This window comes from Aegilops tauschii, chromosome 3 (assembly GCF_002575655.3).
Source record: "Aegilops tauschii subsp. strangulata cultivar AL8/78 chromosome 3, Aet v6.0, whole genome shotgun sequence".
In the NCBI taxonomy this organism is placed as follows: Eukaryota; Viridiplantae; Streptophyta; class Magnoliopsida; order Poales; family Poaceae; genus Aegilops; species Aegilops tauschii.
The window spans coordinates 405,051,502-405,068,676 of NC_053037.3; the positions used below are offsets into that span (position 1 = coordinate 405,051,502).

A 17,175-nucleotide genomic window follows, 5' to 3' on the forward strand; every position below is an offset into this window, starting at 1 on the left:
CAACTTCTCTATGGTTTATAAACTCTTTTACTACCATAGACTCATCAAAATAAGCAAACAGCACACGAAAAACAGAATTTGTCAAAAATAGAACAGTCTATAGTAATCTGTAACTAACTTAAACTTCTGGAACTTAGAAAAATCTACCAAAATAGGAAGACCTATATAATTTATTTATTGATCTGATACAGTTGGATTCAGTATTTTATCACGTTCTGGTGATTTTTAACAATTGTTTTCGTGAACAGAAAGTTTCTGGAATTTTCAGCAAGATCAAATAACTATCATCCAAGAAGATCCTATAGGTTTCACTTGGCACAAACACTAATTAAAACACAAAAACAAATCTAACCAGAGGCTAGACCAAAGATTTATTCCTAAACAAGAGCAAAAAGAAAAAAAAACTAAAATAAAAATTGGGTTGCCTCCCAACAAGCGCTATCGTTTAACGCCCCTAGCTAGGCATAAAAGCGAGGATAGATCTAAGTATTGCCATCTTTGGTAGGCAATCCATAAGTGGCTCTCATAATAGATTCATAAGGTAATTTTATTTTCTTTCTAGGAAAGTATTTCATACCTTTCCTTAACGGAAATTGGAATCTGATATTTCCTTCCTTCATATCAATAATTGCACCAATCGTTCTAAGGAAGGGTCTACCAAGAATAATAGGACATGAAGGATTGCAATCTATACCAAGAACAATGAAATCTACAGGCACATAGTTCCTATTTGCAACAATAAGAACATCATTAATTCTTCCCATAGGTTTCTTAATAGTGGAATCCGCAAGATGCAAGTTCAAAGAGCAATCATCTAATTCACGGAAACCTAGCAAATCACACAAAGTTTTTGGAATCGTGGAAACACTAGCACCCAAATCACACAAAGCATAGCATTCATGATCTTTAATTTTAATTTTTATTGTAGGTTCCCATTCATCATAAAGTTTTCTAGGTATAGAAACTTCCAACTCAAGTTTTTCTTCATAAGATTGCATCAAAGCATCAACGATATGTTTAGTAAAAGCTTTATTTTGACTATAAGCATGAGGAGAATTTAGCACGGATTGCAACAAGGAAATACAATCTATTAAAGAGCAGTTATCTTAATTAAATTCCTTGAAATCCAAGATAGTGGGTTCATTGATATCTAAAATTTTGACCTCTTCAATCCCACTTTTACCAACTTTTGCATCAAGATCTAAAAACTCCGAATTTTTGGGACGCCTTCTAACTAAAGTTGACTCATCTCCAGTCCCATCATTATCAAGATTCATATTGCAAAACAAAGATTTAATAGGGGACACATCAATAACTTTTAGATCTTCATCTTTATTCTCATAAAAAATAGAAGAACATGCTTTTACAAAGCAATCTTTCTTAGCACGCATCCTAGCGGTTCTTTCTTTGCACTCATCAATGGAAATTCTCATGGCTTTGAGAGACTCATTGATATCATGCTTAGGTGGAATAGATCTAAGTTTCAAAGAATCAACATCAAGAGAAATTCTATCCACGTTCCTAGCCAATTCATCAATCTTAGGCAATTTTTCTTCAAGCAAAGCATTGAAATTCTTTTGTGAAATCATAAATTCTTTAACACTAGTCTCAAAATCATAGGGCATCTTATTAAAATTTCCATAAGAATTGTTGTAGGAATTACCATAATTATTAGAGGAATTACTAGGATACGGCCTAGGATCAAAGTTTCCTCTATAAGCATTGTTACCAAAATTGTTCCTACCAACAAAGTTCACATCCATAGATTCATTATTATTCTCAATCAAAGTAGACAAAGGCATATCATTAGGATAGGAAGAAACACTCTTATTAGCAAACAATTTCATAAGTTCATCCATCTTTCCACTCAAAACATTGATTTCTTCAATTGCATGAACCTTTTTACTAGTAGATCTTTCGGTATGCCATTGAGAATAATTAACCATAATATTATCTAGGAGTTTAGTAGCTTCCCCTAAAGTGATTTCCATAAAAGTGCCTCCCGCGGCCGAATCTAAAAGATTTCTAGAAGCAAAATTCAATCCGGCATAAATTTTTTGTATAATCATCCACAAATTCAAACCATGAGTAGGGCAATTACGTATCATTAATTTCATCTCTCCCAAGCTTGTGCAACATGTTCATGATCAAGTTGCTTAAAATTCATAATATCGTTTCTAAGGGAGATGATTTTAGCGGGAGGAAAATACTTAGAGATAAAAGCATCTTTGCACTTATTCCAAGAATCAATACTATTTTTAGGCAAAGACGAAAACCAAGTTTTAGCACGATCTCTAAGCAAAAAAGGAAATAGCTTCAATTTAACAATATCATTGTCCACATCTTTCTTCTTTTGCATATCACACAAATCAACAAAGCTATTTAGATGAGTAGCGACATCTTCGCTAGGAAGGCCGGCGAATTGATCTTTCATGACCAGATTCAACAAAGCAGCATTAATTTCACAAGATTCAGCATCGGTAAGAGGAGCAATCGGAGTGCTAAGAAAATCATTGTTGTTGGTATTGGTAAAGTCACACAATTTAGTATTGTCTTGAGCCATCGTGACGAACAAGCAATCCAACACACAAGCAAACAAGAGGCAAGCGAAAAAGAGGCGAACGGAAAAGGAGGGCGAATAAAACGGCAAGGGTGAAGTGGGGAGAGGAAAACTAGAGGCAAATGGCAAATAATGTAATGCGAGGGATAAGAATTTGTGATGGGTACTTGGTATGTCTTGACTTGTGCGTAGACTCCCCGGCAACGGCGCCAGAAATCCTTCTTGCTACCTCTTGAGCACTACGTTGGTTTTCCCTTGAAGAGGAAAGGGTGATGTGATACGTCTCCAACGTATCTATAATTTTTGATTGTTCCATGCTATATTATCTACTGTTTTGGACATTATTGGGCTTTATTATTCAGTTTTATATTATTTTTGGGACTAACCTATTAACCGGAGGCCCAGCCCAGAATTGCTGTTTTTTGCCTATTTCAGAGTTTCGCAGAAAAGGAATATCAAATGGAGTCCAAACGGAATGAAACCTTCGGGAACATGATTTTTAGGAAGATTATGATCCAGGAGAATTGGACCCTACGTCAAGAAACAAAAGAGGAGGCCACGAGGTAGGGGGGCGCGCCTACCCCCCAGGGCGCGCCCTCCACCCTCGTGGGCCCCCTGTTGCTCCACCGACGTACTCCTTCCTCCTATATATACCTACGTACCCCCAAACGATCAGATACGGAGCCAAAAACCTAATTCCACCGTCGCAACCTTCTGTACCCACGAGATCCCATCTTGGGGCCTGTTCTGGAGCTCCGCTGGAGGGGGCATCCATCACGGAGGGCTTCTACATCATCATCATAGCCTCTCCGATGAAGTGTGAGTAGTTTATCTCAGACCTTCGGGTCCATAGTTAGTAGCTAGATGGCTTCTTCTCTCTTTTTGGATCTCAATACAATGTTCTCCCCCTCTCTTGTGGAGATCTATTCGATGTAATCTTCTTTTGCGGTGTGTTTGTTGAGACCGATGAATTGTGAGTTTATGATCAAGTTTACCTATGAACAATATTTGAATCTTCTCTGAATTCTTTTATGTATGATTGGTTATCTTTGCAAGTCTCTTCGAATTATCAGTTTGGTTTGGCCTACTAGATTGATCTTTCTTGCAATGGGAGAAGTGCTTAGCTTTGGGTTCAATCTTGCGGTGTCCTTTCCCAGTGACAGTAGGGGCAGCAAGGCACGTATTGTATTGTTGCCATCGAGGATAACAAGATGGTTTTTTTATCATATTGCATGAATTTATCCCTCTACATCATGTCATCTTGCTTAAGGCGTTACTCTGTTTTTATGAACTTAATACTCTAGATGCATGCTGGATAGCGGTCGATGAGTGGAGTAATAGTAGTAGATGCAGGCAGGAGTCGGTCTACTTGTCTCGGACGTGATGCCTATATACATGATCATACCTAGATATTCTCATAACTATGCTCAATTCTGTCAATTGCTCAACAGTAATTTGTTCACCCACCGTAAAACACTTATGCTCTTGAGAGAAGCCACTATGAAACCTATGGCCCTCGGGTCTATCTTCATCATAGTAATCTTCCAACACTTATTTATTTCCTTTGCTTTTTTACTTTGCTTTTATTTTACTTTGCATCTTTATCACAAAAATACTAAAAATATTATCCTATCATATCTCACTCTCGTAAGTGACCGTGAAGGGATTGACAACCCCTTATCGCGTTGGTTGCGAGGATTTACTTGTTTTGTGTAGGTGCGAGGGACTCGCGCGTAGCCTCCTACTGGGTTGATACCTTGGTTCTCAAAAACTGAGGGAAATACTTACGCTACTTTGCTGCATCACCCTTTCCTCTTCAAGGGAAAACCAACGCAGTGCTCAAGAGGTAGCATGATGCAGTAAAGTAGCGTAAGTATTTCCCTTAGTTTTTGAGAACCAAGGTATCAATCCAGTAGGAGGCCACGCTCAAGTCCCACACACCTACACAAAAAATAAGAACCTTGCAACCAACGCGATAAAAGGGGTTGTCAATCCCTTCACGGCCACTTGCAAAAGTGAGATCTGGTAGAGATGATAAGATATTATTTTTGGTATTTTTATGATAAAGACTAAAAGTAAAGAAAGCAAAGTAAACGGCAAAAGAAATAGCTTGTTGACGGGAGATTAATATGATGGAAAATAGACCCGGGGGGCATAGGTTTTACTAGTGGCTTCTCTCAAGATAGCATAAGTATTACGGTGGGTAAATGAATTACTGTCGAGCAATTGATAGAATTGAGCATAGTTATGAGAATATCTAGGTATGATCATGTATATAGGCATCACGTCCGTGACAAGTAGACCGACTCCTGCCTGCATCTACTACTATTACTCCACACATCGACCGCTATCCAGCATGCATCTAGAGTATTAAGTTCATAAGAACAGAGTAATGCTTTAAGCAAGATGACATGATGTAGAGGGATAAACTCATGTAATATGATATAAACCCCATCTTTTTATCCTCGATGGCAACAATATAATATGTGTCGTTTCCCCTACTGTCACTGGGATCGAGCACCGCAAGATTGAACCCAAATCTAAGCACTTCTCCCATTGCAAGAAAGATCAATCTAGTAGGCCAAACCAAACTGATAATTTAAAGAGACTTGCAAAGATAACCAATCATACATAAAAGAATTCAGAGGAGATTCAAATATTGTTCATAGATAATCTTGATCATAAACCCACAATTCATCGGATCTCGACAAACACACCGCAAAAGAAGAGTTACATCAAATAGATCTCCAAGAGAATCGAGGAGAACTTTGTATTGAGATCCAAAGAGAGAGAAGAATCCATCTAGCTAATAACTATGGACCCGAAGGTCTGAGGTAAACTACTCACACATCATCGGAGAGGCTATGGTGTTGATGTAGAAGCCCTCCGTTATCAATGCCCCCTCCGGTGGAGCGCCGAAAAAGGCCCCAAGATGGGATCTCACGGGTACAAAAGGTTGCGGCGGTGGAAATACGGTTTTGGCTCATGTTCTGATGGTTTGGGGCTACATAAGTATATATAGGAGGAAGAAGTAGGTCGGTGGAGCCACGAGGGGCCCACGAGGGTGGAGGGCACACCCAGGAGGGGTAGGCGCGCCCCCTGCCTCGTGGCTTCCTCGTTGGTTGCTTAGCGTCCACTCCAAGTCCTCTGGATCACGTTTGTTCCGAAAATCACATTCCCGAAGGTTTCATTCCGTTTGGACTCCATTTGATATCCTTTTCCTTCGAAACACTGAAATAGGCAAAAAAACAGCAGTTCGGGTTGGGCCTCCGGTTAATAGGTTAGTCCCAAAAATAATATAAAAGTGTATAATAAAGCCCATTAAACATCCAAAACAGAATATAATATAGCATGGAACAATAAAAAATTATAGATACGTTGGAGACGTATCACTTGCTCGTCAGGGTCGACTTGCCCTTCCTCCCGATCGTCCTGTTCGGATGTTGGTTCGATGGGGTCTTCTTGGTCTTCGGCATTCTCCGGAGTATTATGGTCTCCGGTGCCAGTATTGCTATCTCTTCCGCGACGCGATTTAGAGCGCCACCGCTGACGTCGTCGCTTTGGTGGTATCTCAGGAGGTTCGTCCTCGACCGGATCCTTCTCATCATCGCCTTCTTTAGGTGTGTCCACCATGTACACGTCGTATGAGGAAGGGGCCGTCCAGCGTCCGGTGAACAGCGGGTTTTGGGTCTGCTCCTCTCCGGCATCATCGTCCATACCGTCGATGTGCTCGGAGGCGTAATCGAGCATGTCGGTTAGATCCTCGACGGTGGCTACAAAGTGGGTGGTGGGTGGGAAGTAAAATTCCCTGCCTTCAGCCCCTAGTCTAGGCTGGGCGCAAATCGGGAGCGATTCCTCTGTGATGGTGAGGGATCGCATTAAGTCCAAAGCCTCGTTTAAGAGCGAGGTCTGAACGAGGAAGCGAGAGTCCGTGGAGTTGGGCGGGACAAGAGTTCCCTGGCCGATCTCGCATGATGCGGACTTCGAGGGTTCGGAGCTAGTGCCCGGAGAGGAGCCCAGCTTTATGATGACTGCCGGTGACACTATTCCCTCCGGTTCTCCCGTGTTGAGCTCTATGGCCGCAGTCCGGCGGGCTCTCGGCTCCCGTCTTCGGACCTGGTGACGCGCTCCGGATCTAGGGCCAGAGCAGTGGTTGGGGCCGCGAACCCTTGGAAGATCAAGTCTCCTCGGATATCAGCGACATAATTCAGATTTCCAAAACTGATCTGATGCCCAGGGGCGTAGCTGTCGATCTGCTCCAGGTGGCCAAGCAAGGTGGCCCGCAGTGCGAAGCCGCCAAATACAAAGATCTGGCTGGGGAGAAAAATCTCCTTCACGGCAGTATTGTTGTAGATGATCGATGGAGCCATCCAGCCTTTTGATGACGACACAGTGGAACTCTCAATGAAAGCACCAACGTCGCTGTCAAAACCGGCAGATCTCGAGTAGGGGGTCCCGAACTATGCGTCTAAGGATCGAAGGTAACAGGAGATAGGGACACGATGTTTACCCAGGTTCGGGCCCTCTTACTGGAGGTAATACCCTACTTCCTGCTTGATTGACTTTTTTGAATATTGAGGTTACAAGAGTAGATCTACCTCGAGATCGTAGTGGTTAAACCCTAGATGTCTAGCCTGTATGATTATGATTTCCTCTACGGTCTAAACCCTCCAGTTTATATAGACACCGGAGGGGCCTAGGGTTGTACAGAGTCGGTTTACAGAGAATGGAATCTTCATATCCGAACGCCAAGCTTGCCATCCACACAAAGGAGAGTCCCATCCGGACACGGGGAAAAGCCTTCTATCTTGTATCTTCGTGGCCCATTAGTCCGGCCCATGTCACATAGCCTGGACGCCCGAGGACCCATTAATCTAGGACTCCCTCAGCGCCCGTAGTCATGCCCCGGGTATGTAGCCCTATCGGTGAACCTCGTTAACAAATATCGTGCCTCGATGTGTCGTCTATGATCTTGCATTAGCGTTTTAATCTAACAAGTGATATCAGAGCAAGGTTGCAAGAAGGCTATGCGGAAGATCATCCGGAGGTACGAGGATCATGCTCGACGGGTGTCATGGAACGTCCGATTGGTGCAAGGTGGAGCATGGCAACGATCGCGGAGGTGGTCGGTGGTGTCAGACACTTCGGGCAGGAGGCCTGGACCGTTCGATGGGCTGCGGTCGGTAAGGATCGGCTAGACGTGGCGATCGGACCGGCGTAGTGGCTGTTGAAGACGTTGCGGAGGTGACGGATTTGGCTTGTGATCAGACTAGCGACCAGACGTGGGGGTGGCCGGATAGATCGGAGTGTGAGAGCATCAAGATGATGCGCTCGGTGTTGTACAAGGGCGGCGGTGCGGCACTATGGACGGATTATGTCGGCGACGTGGATGGCCAGGGTACAGCACGCTCTTGCACGGTCGATGCACGAGGTGGCGACTATTTCTGCAGGGTTGGCGTGCGGTGAGTACGCGCGACGGGGTAGTACAGATCGCTGGCGAAGAACCAAGATCAGAGACAAGGGCGAGCTTCTTATCGAACATACAGCGGCGGAATTTTCAGAAGGACACAGACAGAGGAAATGAAGGCTACGGTTCGAGGCTGCGTACGCGAAGTCGACGCTTCATGGTGTGCGGCAGCTAGTCTCCTCGTATGAGGTGCACCGCACAAGGAAAGAAAATCGTGTCGAAGCAGGAGTTTAGGGGATTAACATGCGGCCAACCGATCTACAAGGTGATACGTGCGTGCAGACGTGTTTGGTCCTGGGAACAAAACCTGCTGCTGGTTGCGATTAAAAGGAAAAAAATAAAAATGAGACTTGTGCGTGTATGATGGTCCGTTCGGGATTGGATACGGTGGGAACTGTGACAGACTTGGGTCAGCTTTCTATGTGAGAGAGGAAAGGACAGGGCCGGCGGTATCCAGTAGAAATAAAAAGGATAGGCGACGGAGGCTAGCAAAGCGCACAAAATCAATCTACGAATTCAGGGAAAAGGTGGAGCGGATGAGTTGCTGTGGGCGGAATTAATCGGCGCGTTGCGGCAAGAGGCTTCAAGTGATTTTTCTGAAGGGCAGACACGAAGGTTGTGCAGGTTATATTTCTTGGTAGATCGTGGACTGGGGCATGGCTTCAGACAAGGAATACGGGATCAATGATCTTTTTCATGAGGAAGTCGCAGAGGAAAACAAGGGCGGTAAGACCGGCGGCAACAGGTCGGTTAGATCGCGGCTCAGCATGGCGCCGGGGTTCACCAAGTTTGATGTAGAGAAATTCGATGCCACGGGTAACTTCGGTCTATGGCATACAGGAGTCAAGGATCTTCTGGCGCAACAGGGAATCATGAAGGGTTTGCAGGAGACGAAGCCGACCAAGGTTGACGATGCGTAGGAGGATATGCAAGTGCAGGCGGCCGCTACCATACGGCTTTGTCTTGCGGATCAGGTCATGTATCATGTCATGGACGAAGATTCTCCTAAGGGAATTTGGGACAAGTTGGCAAGTCGTTATATGTCCAAGTCAGCGACCAATAAGCTGTACTTGAAGCAAGGATGAAGATGCAGGAGGGGTCGGATCTTGCGGAGCATGTGAATGCCTTTGATCAATTGGTCATGAATCTAGCGCATCTGGATGTGAAGACTGAGGATGAGGATAAGGCACTACTTCTTGTTTCATTGCCACCGTCCTATGAGTATTTGGTCATTACATTGACACATGGAAAGACAACCATCGATAATGAGGAAGTCACTGCAGCTTTGCTTGGTCATGAGTCGAGGAAGCAAAAGAATGCTGCAGAAAGGGAGAGTACTCAAGGTTTGGGGTTGGCAGTTAAAGGTTATCAACTCAAGAAGGGACAAGAGGTGGGGAAGAAAGAGAAGAAAAAGGTGCAGTACTACAGGTGCAAGGATTGGGGACATATAAAGAGGGAATGCCGGAGCTGAAGGGTGGGCCAAGTGCTAATGCGGCTACTCATGGTGATGGTTTGGACAGTGATAGTGATGTCCTCGTAGTATTAAACATGCGGTCAACAAAAGATGAATCGTGGATGTTGGATTTAGCTTGCTCTTTTCATGCGACGCCCAACCGGGAGTGGTTCTCTTCGTACAAGTCTGGTGAGTTTGGTTTAGCCTATGTGGGCGATGACACAGGTTATCGTGTTGCTGGAGTAGGTGACTGATACGTCCATTTTGCATCATGCTTTTATATTGATATTTATCGCATTATGGACTGTTATTACACATTATATCACAATACTTATGCATTTTCTCGCTTATTTTATAAGGTTTACATGAAGAGGGAGAATGCCGGCAGCTGGAATTCTGGACAGGAAAAGGAGCAAATATTAGACCTATTCTGCACAACTCCAAAAGTCCTGAAACTTCACGGAGAATTATTTTGGAATAAAAAAAAATATTGGGCGAAGAAACCACCAGAGGGGGGCCACCAGCCATCCACAAGGGTGGGGGCGCGCCCAACCCCCCTGGGCGCGCCCCCCAGCCTTGTGGGACACCTGGCAGGCCCCCGATGCTCATCTTCTGCTATATGGTGTGTTTTGACCTGGAAAAAAAAGAAGGAAGCTTTCGGGATGAAGCGCCGCCGTCTCAAGGCGGAACTTGGGCAGAACCAATCTAGGGCTCCGGCGGAGCTGTTCTGCCTGGGAAACTTTCCTCCGGGAGGGGGAAATCAAAGCCATCGCCATCACCAACGATCCTCTCATCGAGAGGGGGTCAATCTCCATCAACATCTTCACCAGCACCATCTCCTCTCAAACCCTAGTTCATCTCTTGTATCCGATCTCTGTCTCAAAACCTCAGATTGGTACGTGTGGGTTGCTAGTAGTGTTGATTACTCCTTATAGTTGATGCTAGTTGGTTTATTTTGTGGAAGATCATATGTTCAGATCCTTAATGATAATTAATACTCCTCTAATTATGAACATGAATATGCTTTGTGACTAGTTACGTTTGTTTCTGAGGACATGGGAGAAGTCTTGTTATAAGTAATCATGTGAATTTGGTATTCGTTCGATATTTTTGATGAGATGTATGTTGTCTTTCCTCTAGTGGTGTTATGTGAACGTCGACTACATGACACTTCACCATTGTTTGGGCATAGGGGAAGGCATTAGGAAGTAATAAGTAGATGATGGGTTGCTAGAGTGACAGAAGTTTAAACCCTAGTTTATGCGTTGCTTCGTAAGGGCTGATTTGGATCCATATGTTTCATCCTATGGTTAGATTTATCTTAATTCTTCTTTCATAGTTGTGGATGCTTTCGAGAGGGGTTAATCATAAGTGGGAGGCTTGTCCAAGGAAGGGCAGCACCCAAGCACCGGTCCACCCACATATCAAATTATCAAAGTAATGAACGAGAATCATATGAGCATGATGAAAACTAACTTGATAGTAATTCCCATGTGTCCTCGGGAGGGCTTTGCTTTATATAAGAGTTCGTCCAGGCTTGTCCTTTGCTACAAAAAGGATTGGGCCACCTTACTGCACCTTAGTTACTTTTGTTACTTGTTACCCGTTACGAATTATATATCTTATCACACAACTATCTGTTACCGATAATTTCAGTGCTTGCAGAGAATACCTTGCTGAAAACCGCTTGTCATTTCCTTCTGCTCCTCGTTCGACACTCTCACTTATCGAAAGGACTACGATAGATACCCTATACTTGTGGGTCATCAGTGACATCGAAATCAAGATGTTTTACGGAGTTGAGCGGATGATTCGGGGAGTCAGGCATGTGCCAGGGCTAAGGAGGAATCTAATTTTGCTTGGTGTTCTTCATGATGGTGGTATGGAATTTCATTCTAATCAGGATAAGAAGACCATGGAAATCATGGAAGATGGGGTGACCGTGATGATAGGAGAGAGGATGGCTTCACATCTTTATAAGTTGCAAGGGAGCAATGTTGCAGGTGGAGCCATGGAGAGTGGAGTTGCAGGAGTAGCAGTGGAGTCCCATGGTGGCGACGAATCTGGCCCGTCGGGTAGCTCTCAGTAAGCTACAAAGAAGACAACCCAAGTCCGGAGTACATGGAGGTTCGAGCATGGATGACTTTTAGGTGGTGGAGAATATTCGCCAAGGTGGAGTTTGTTATACTTGCGTCGAATATTATGTACGCAAGGGGTTACATGGACTTGGAGTTGTAATTGGTGTGGTTAGGTACAAGTCGTGTAGAAGTCGGGCACATTGTATCCTAAACCTCTTATATATCGAGGGGCACCACAAGTTGTAACCCATGATGACTTGATAGCAGCAGGTACGCGGGGGAGCCAACGGCTTGAGCCGGCGCTCGGGCGGCCGGTGTTGCGATATCTTGGGGAGGAGCGCCCGTAGTCATGCCCCGGGGATGTAGCCCTATTGGTGAACCTTGTTAACAAATATCATGCCTCGGTGTGTCATCTATGATCTTGCATTAGCGTTTTATTCTAACAACTGTAGGCGAGAAACAAGTTTGAATAATGGGTCAGTAGGTTTGTTGGAAAAAATATGCCCAATCATAAATTTGTTCCTAGTGGTCCATATCACCCAACACATGCCGAAAACCCAGACCAAAAGATACGCTTAACTTGCCCAGAGAAGCTCACAGCCAGGACCCTTGGCTCATGAAAAGAGAGAGGATCCCATTAAACATTCATAATGGAGCGAATGCAGCACCAGAAAGCAGAATCTGGGTCGCATCTAAAAAGGATATGGTCAGTGTCTTCAAGTCGACCATAAAGGGCACACAGATCAGAGCCTGGGCACAAACATTACTGCATTGAAAATTGTAGCTAGATCATAGTTATTCAGTAAGATACTAACCGGTTTACTTCTGTAAAAGTAAATTAACCGATTAATACTTCATCCCTTTGAATAGTAATAATGCTCAACTTCGATGCCTGGATTGGATGGTGAACTTCAGAAACTCACCTCATATCTCCTTTCTAACATCTACCCCTTGCTAGTCTCATGAAGGTGAGGTCCCTGAATAGGCAACATAGTACCTGTAGATAGAAAATAACATGATAAGTTTTGGACAATAATCATTGGGCAAAGGAGATATGTTGCTCTAGATGAGCAAAGATCGTGAAATAACATCTTCAGAAATATCTACATGACAAAAAGTGTTCCGTGCATTCTGTATAAACTTTATAGTGTCTTTGAAGTTCAGAAAACATTTAGAATGAGACAACAACGAAGCACAAACCTTTACTCCCTATTTCTTCATCGTCTTTCTCATGTAATGATAATTGCTCGTGAGATAAAAGAAGCTTCCACTCTTACCAGGGGATGAGAGCCCTCGGAGAGCCTGGTCCCCACAAAGGGATAGCATACAATCTGCTGCATCAACCTTGAACAACTTGCGCAATGTCTTGTAATTCATTTCATGAGAAAAAATGCATGTGAATTGTAACTGATGATAGATAAACCTTAATCTAGACACTGAGGTGATGACCAACCAGAATACTTGGAGGCAGTAATCTTTCCATCTGAAATCACAAGAACTCTGTGGAGGGGTATATTTTGAGCCTTCTGGTGGGAACCTTGTCCATACTTTCTCCTTTGGGTCAAAAGCTGATGACTTCAGATCAAGCGTAATTGGTCCTTGCTTTCCTACTGCGTATCTGTAACCCAAACAAGATAATAAGCACATGAACGAATTTATTTTCAATTCTTAGAAAGACATTGCATTCTGCTATAGTCATTGAAAAGCCATAATGGGTTGTGCCTCGTTGTTATGATCCAAACCTTAGTAGAAAATGAGATGTTGTATAACATGCTTTTCCACGTCTGGGTTGTGCAGCCTGAGATCAAGTTAAGCCAGAAGCTCCAAGGCAATTAACATCTCAATAAATTATCCTAGATTTGTTTCAGGTCGAATGCCTAGTTGCCTACATGGTGCAACCACTCGTGCCATTTGAATGGAACAGCAGATCGTACTAATCATCTGTCTAAGCCATCAAATTGCAAAACTCATGTCTAATTTTGAAACAAAAGACACAAAAATACATTTGCTGGAGAATTGTCTGAAATGTGAAATCTCATGCTTTCCACATATGCAAACAATTTTGGAAACTGAATGTTCACGGCAGAAGGAGGGGGAAATCAATCTATTTGCCATTAATGATTGAAAAACTTTAGGAAGTTTCAGGAAAAGAGTCTTTCATAAACATCTGATTCTTAGAAACCTGCAGTTTTCTCTGTATTTGAATGCCGATGAAATTCACAATAAATAATCACTATTGTTGTAACATCTCTCACAGACTTTTACGGTGATATGACCAAAAGGATGGCATAATGGATATTTTAGACAGAGAAAGGAGAGCACAGACATAATATGTTTTGAAACACTAACAAAGAACATGGCATAGGGCTGGCTGAAACTTCAGAAAACCTAATGCATGAGATGGTACAGGAATAGTAGGGCCAGGCAACATAGCTGCAGCTTCCACTGAAGACACGGTCTGAATGGTAACTCAAGACACCAAGAACATCTACTAATAAAAAGAGGCTACAAAACTTACCTCTAGCAGACATCCGAGCACAAGAGGCTCCAGCAGCCTGATCTAAGCGAGCCGACTCTTTGGCCTTGCCAGCATATGTCGGGTCACCACCCCGCATGGTACCTCACGTACAGTACTGAGAAGCACACATTGACATATCTGCCATGTTAAAATCGAGCACACGAACTTACTGAAACTATTGCCGCACATCTCGTCAAACATCTCCATAGTATGAGGCTAACCGGAATGTGGGGTCTGCGTACAGTGGGTCATCGGCTGTAAAATCTTTACTATGAAAATTAATAAAAAAAATATTGCAGTTGTGCTATTTCTAGTCCAATGCATAAACAAATTTGGGTCTAATATCTAAAACTAAACAAATGATTAATTGGATGAAAGAACATTCATATAGAAAATGTTGGGGTTTAATCTATCAACACAACCAATGTTTAATCAGGGATGGCATGCTCTTTAGTCCTCCAGAAATATATGTAGTAAGAGAATACCTATTGGATAACATAAAAGAACAGAAGGAGAAACAATCAACAATAATGGTGACCAGTAAGATAAGGAGCATAGGGATGTCCATGTGAAGAGTGGTTCAAACATGGCGAGAACTGCATGGCAGTCATCGCCAACCAAAAGCAGTTGGTGCAACCCAGATTATTATGAACCTGCAGCCATAAAAAACCAAACTAAGGCCTGCATCAAAATAGCTATTAACCATACAAAAAGAACACATCTTCGTGATGACGAAATTATAAGAAATCAGCAGTATGATTCAATCTACACCAATATGCCAGAAGGCACTGAACATTCGTACCATGCATGGAGAACAGGCGGACGAAATTTCAGTGGAGTCGCAAAACGGCGAGATTTTGGCAAAGTCAGCAAAACGGCGATGCTGCAAAGTCAAGGATGGGAAGCAATTGAGCAAGGGTTTCCGTTGAGGGGTCAAGGTGTTCTTCTATGTGCCTACATCGGCTTGCAGAACGGGCAAAGGAGTCCCTGCCGGACACCCCGTGGGTGTGTACTCAAGCAGAGTTCACCTTGTAGTAGGGTAGGGGTTGCCCAACCTCGAGCGGGGCGGCAAGAGGCGAGGTCCCATGCGTTGGATTTCAATGCACTCAGCGGCGGTATTCGCAGCGTGAGCCAGGTGGATGGGACCGACGACGGGCAGAGTGCGTCGGGAAGGAGTGGCTGGTGACGAATCCAGCGGGGTTGAGGGAACCATTGTCGAGGTGGAAGCAGCGGGGAGGAGTCCCGGCGGTACCATGGTAGCAGGGGCGAGGGGAGCCGCCAACAGCCGCAGCGTCCGTGGTGATGCGCGGGGGGTAGATGGTGAGCGGCCGACATGAGGTGGCGACGTGCTGGAGCCTAGAGGTCGAGATGAGATCGGGAGGTGTTTTTTTTTCTTTTATCTCGTCATACCGGTTCAGTTGACTTATTATATGGATTGTAGGTTGAATACTCTAAACCATAGGGAGTTTTTTTTTTTGCAAACACACTAACGACGTACGACCAGAAGTGATAGCCGCTTTATTATTATGTAAAGATAAAGACTAGCAAAACGGTTCGTGCGTTGCAACCAGAAAAAAAATCATAACACCCAATGGCCATGACCATATTTTGCTGCATCACTGATATACACTATCACTCTCATTTTTATGAAATCATGAATAATTTTTGAAAAATCATGAACAATTTTTGAAAAATCATGAACATACTTTTAAACTCATTAACATTTTTCAAATTCATGAACAATTTTACCGATTTTCAAACATTTTCTAAAATCGTGAACAATTTTTAAATTCATGAACATTTTATACAGTTTGTAATCATTTTTTAATTCTGAACATTTTTTAAAATATTTTTCTTGATTAGGCGAACATTTTAGAATCGAAACATTTTTGGAAATTGTTTTGGTGAAACAATTTTTTAAATTCATGAATTTTGTTTGATTTAACAAACATTTTTTTAAATCCATGATCATTTGTTGAATGAACGAACATTTGATGAATCAATAAACTATTTTGTAAGACACGAAGAGTTTTTTAATTTTTAGGATAATTTTCAATTCATGAACATTTTTTTAAATTGGTGAAATTTTGTTCAATTTCATTAATATGTTTTATACACAATCTTTTTTAAAAAATCTTGAACATTTTTTATTCCTGAAAATTTGTTTTAAAATTGAGAATAGTTTTTGAATATGCAATTTTTTAAAAAAAATTGTAAACATTTTCTGGATACACAAACATCTATGAATTATTTAACATTTTATTTTAGAATTCTCATTTTTTATATTTTTGGAACTTTCTTAAAGTCCTAAATTATTTAAAGTAGAAAAAAAGAAGAAGGAATGAATTTTAAAAGACATGCTGCCCGGATATGGGCTGGGCTAAACAGGCACGCTGTGTCTTCTCCTGGCATGTAGAGCCCAGTATAGAAAGTTCCTACTGTATGGGCCGGCCCAGGCGGAGATTCCCCTGTGGGGAACTTTTTTTTATCACTTATATGTGGCATCGCTTGGTAATATTTTATAACTTTGGAGGCAATGTCGATGACGTACCACCAGAAGCAATAGCCCCCTGTATAGATGATGATGATGATTATGATTATGATGATTATTATTATTATTATTATTATTATTATTATTATTATTATTATTATTATTATTATTATTGTTGTTGTTGTTGTTGTTGTTGTTAAAATAAAGTTCTCGTGAACATATTAATATGAAACCTAATTTTGAAGATCTCGACGTGAGAAAAAGAAACCCAACAATGACAATGGTTAGTGACTTGGACACACGTTGAAGAGATAAGATATTTGGAAGAAACGAATCTATGTCGAAACTCCTAAGTTGTGACAATTGTCGCCCATGTAATTTGTCACTTGTCATCACCGAAGAAGGTAGGAGTGACCTTTGTAAAGGGCACCCCTTAACTAACTACTGATTCCATAACTCCCACAGGCAGTGGCGCGGCTATGTCTCGTTGAACGTGAGGCAGTAGCTTGCTTCGCCTAAAGGCAACCGATTCGTGGGCCGGTCCAGTATAGCGCTGATGTCACGCCTGGTTTTTTCTTTTGTTTATCTTTTTCTATTTTCTTTCTTTC

General features: G+C 42.7%; 1 long non-coding RNA gene across 3 annotated transcripts; it reads right to left on the minus strand.

Annotated features, from left to right (window-relative positions):
* Positions 1-5,172: 5,172 nt before the first annotated feature.
* On the minus strand, positions 5,173-15,411 carry LOC109742410 (uncharacterized). Of its 3 annotated transcripts, none has more exons than XR_006672310.2 (7): positions 15,035-15,411; positions 14,879-14,959; positions 14,077-14,729; positions 13,012-13,176; positions 12,759-12,923; positions 12,482-12,555; positions 5,173-5,791 (listed from the first exon to the last, which is right to left on the minus strand). It is a non-coding gene; the product is annotated as an uncharacterized lncRNA (long non-coding RNA). The 3 variants fall into 3 exon arrangements; XR_006672312.2 differs by having other exon boundaries at positions 15,105-15,365; XR_012205181.1 differs by lacking the exon at positions 5,173-5,791 and adding an exon at positions 12,214-12,324 and having other exon boundaries at positions 15,035-15,406.
* Between the last annotated feature and the right edge of the window lie 1,764 nt (positions 15,412-17,175).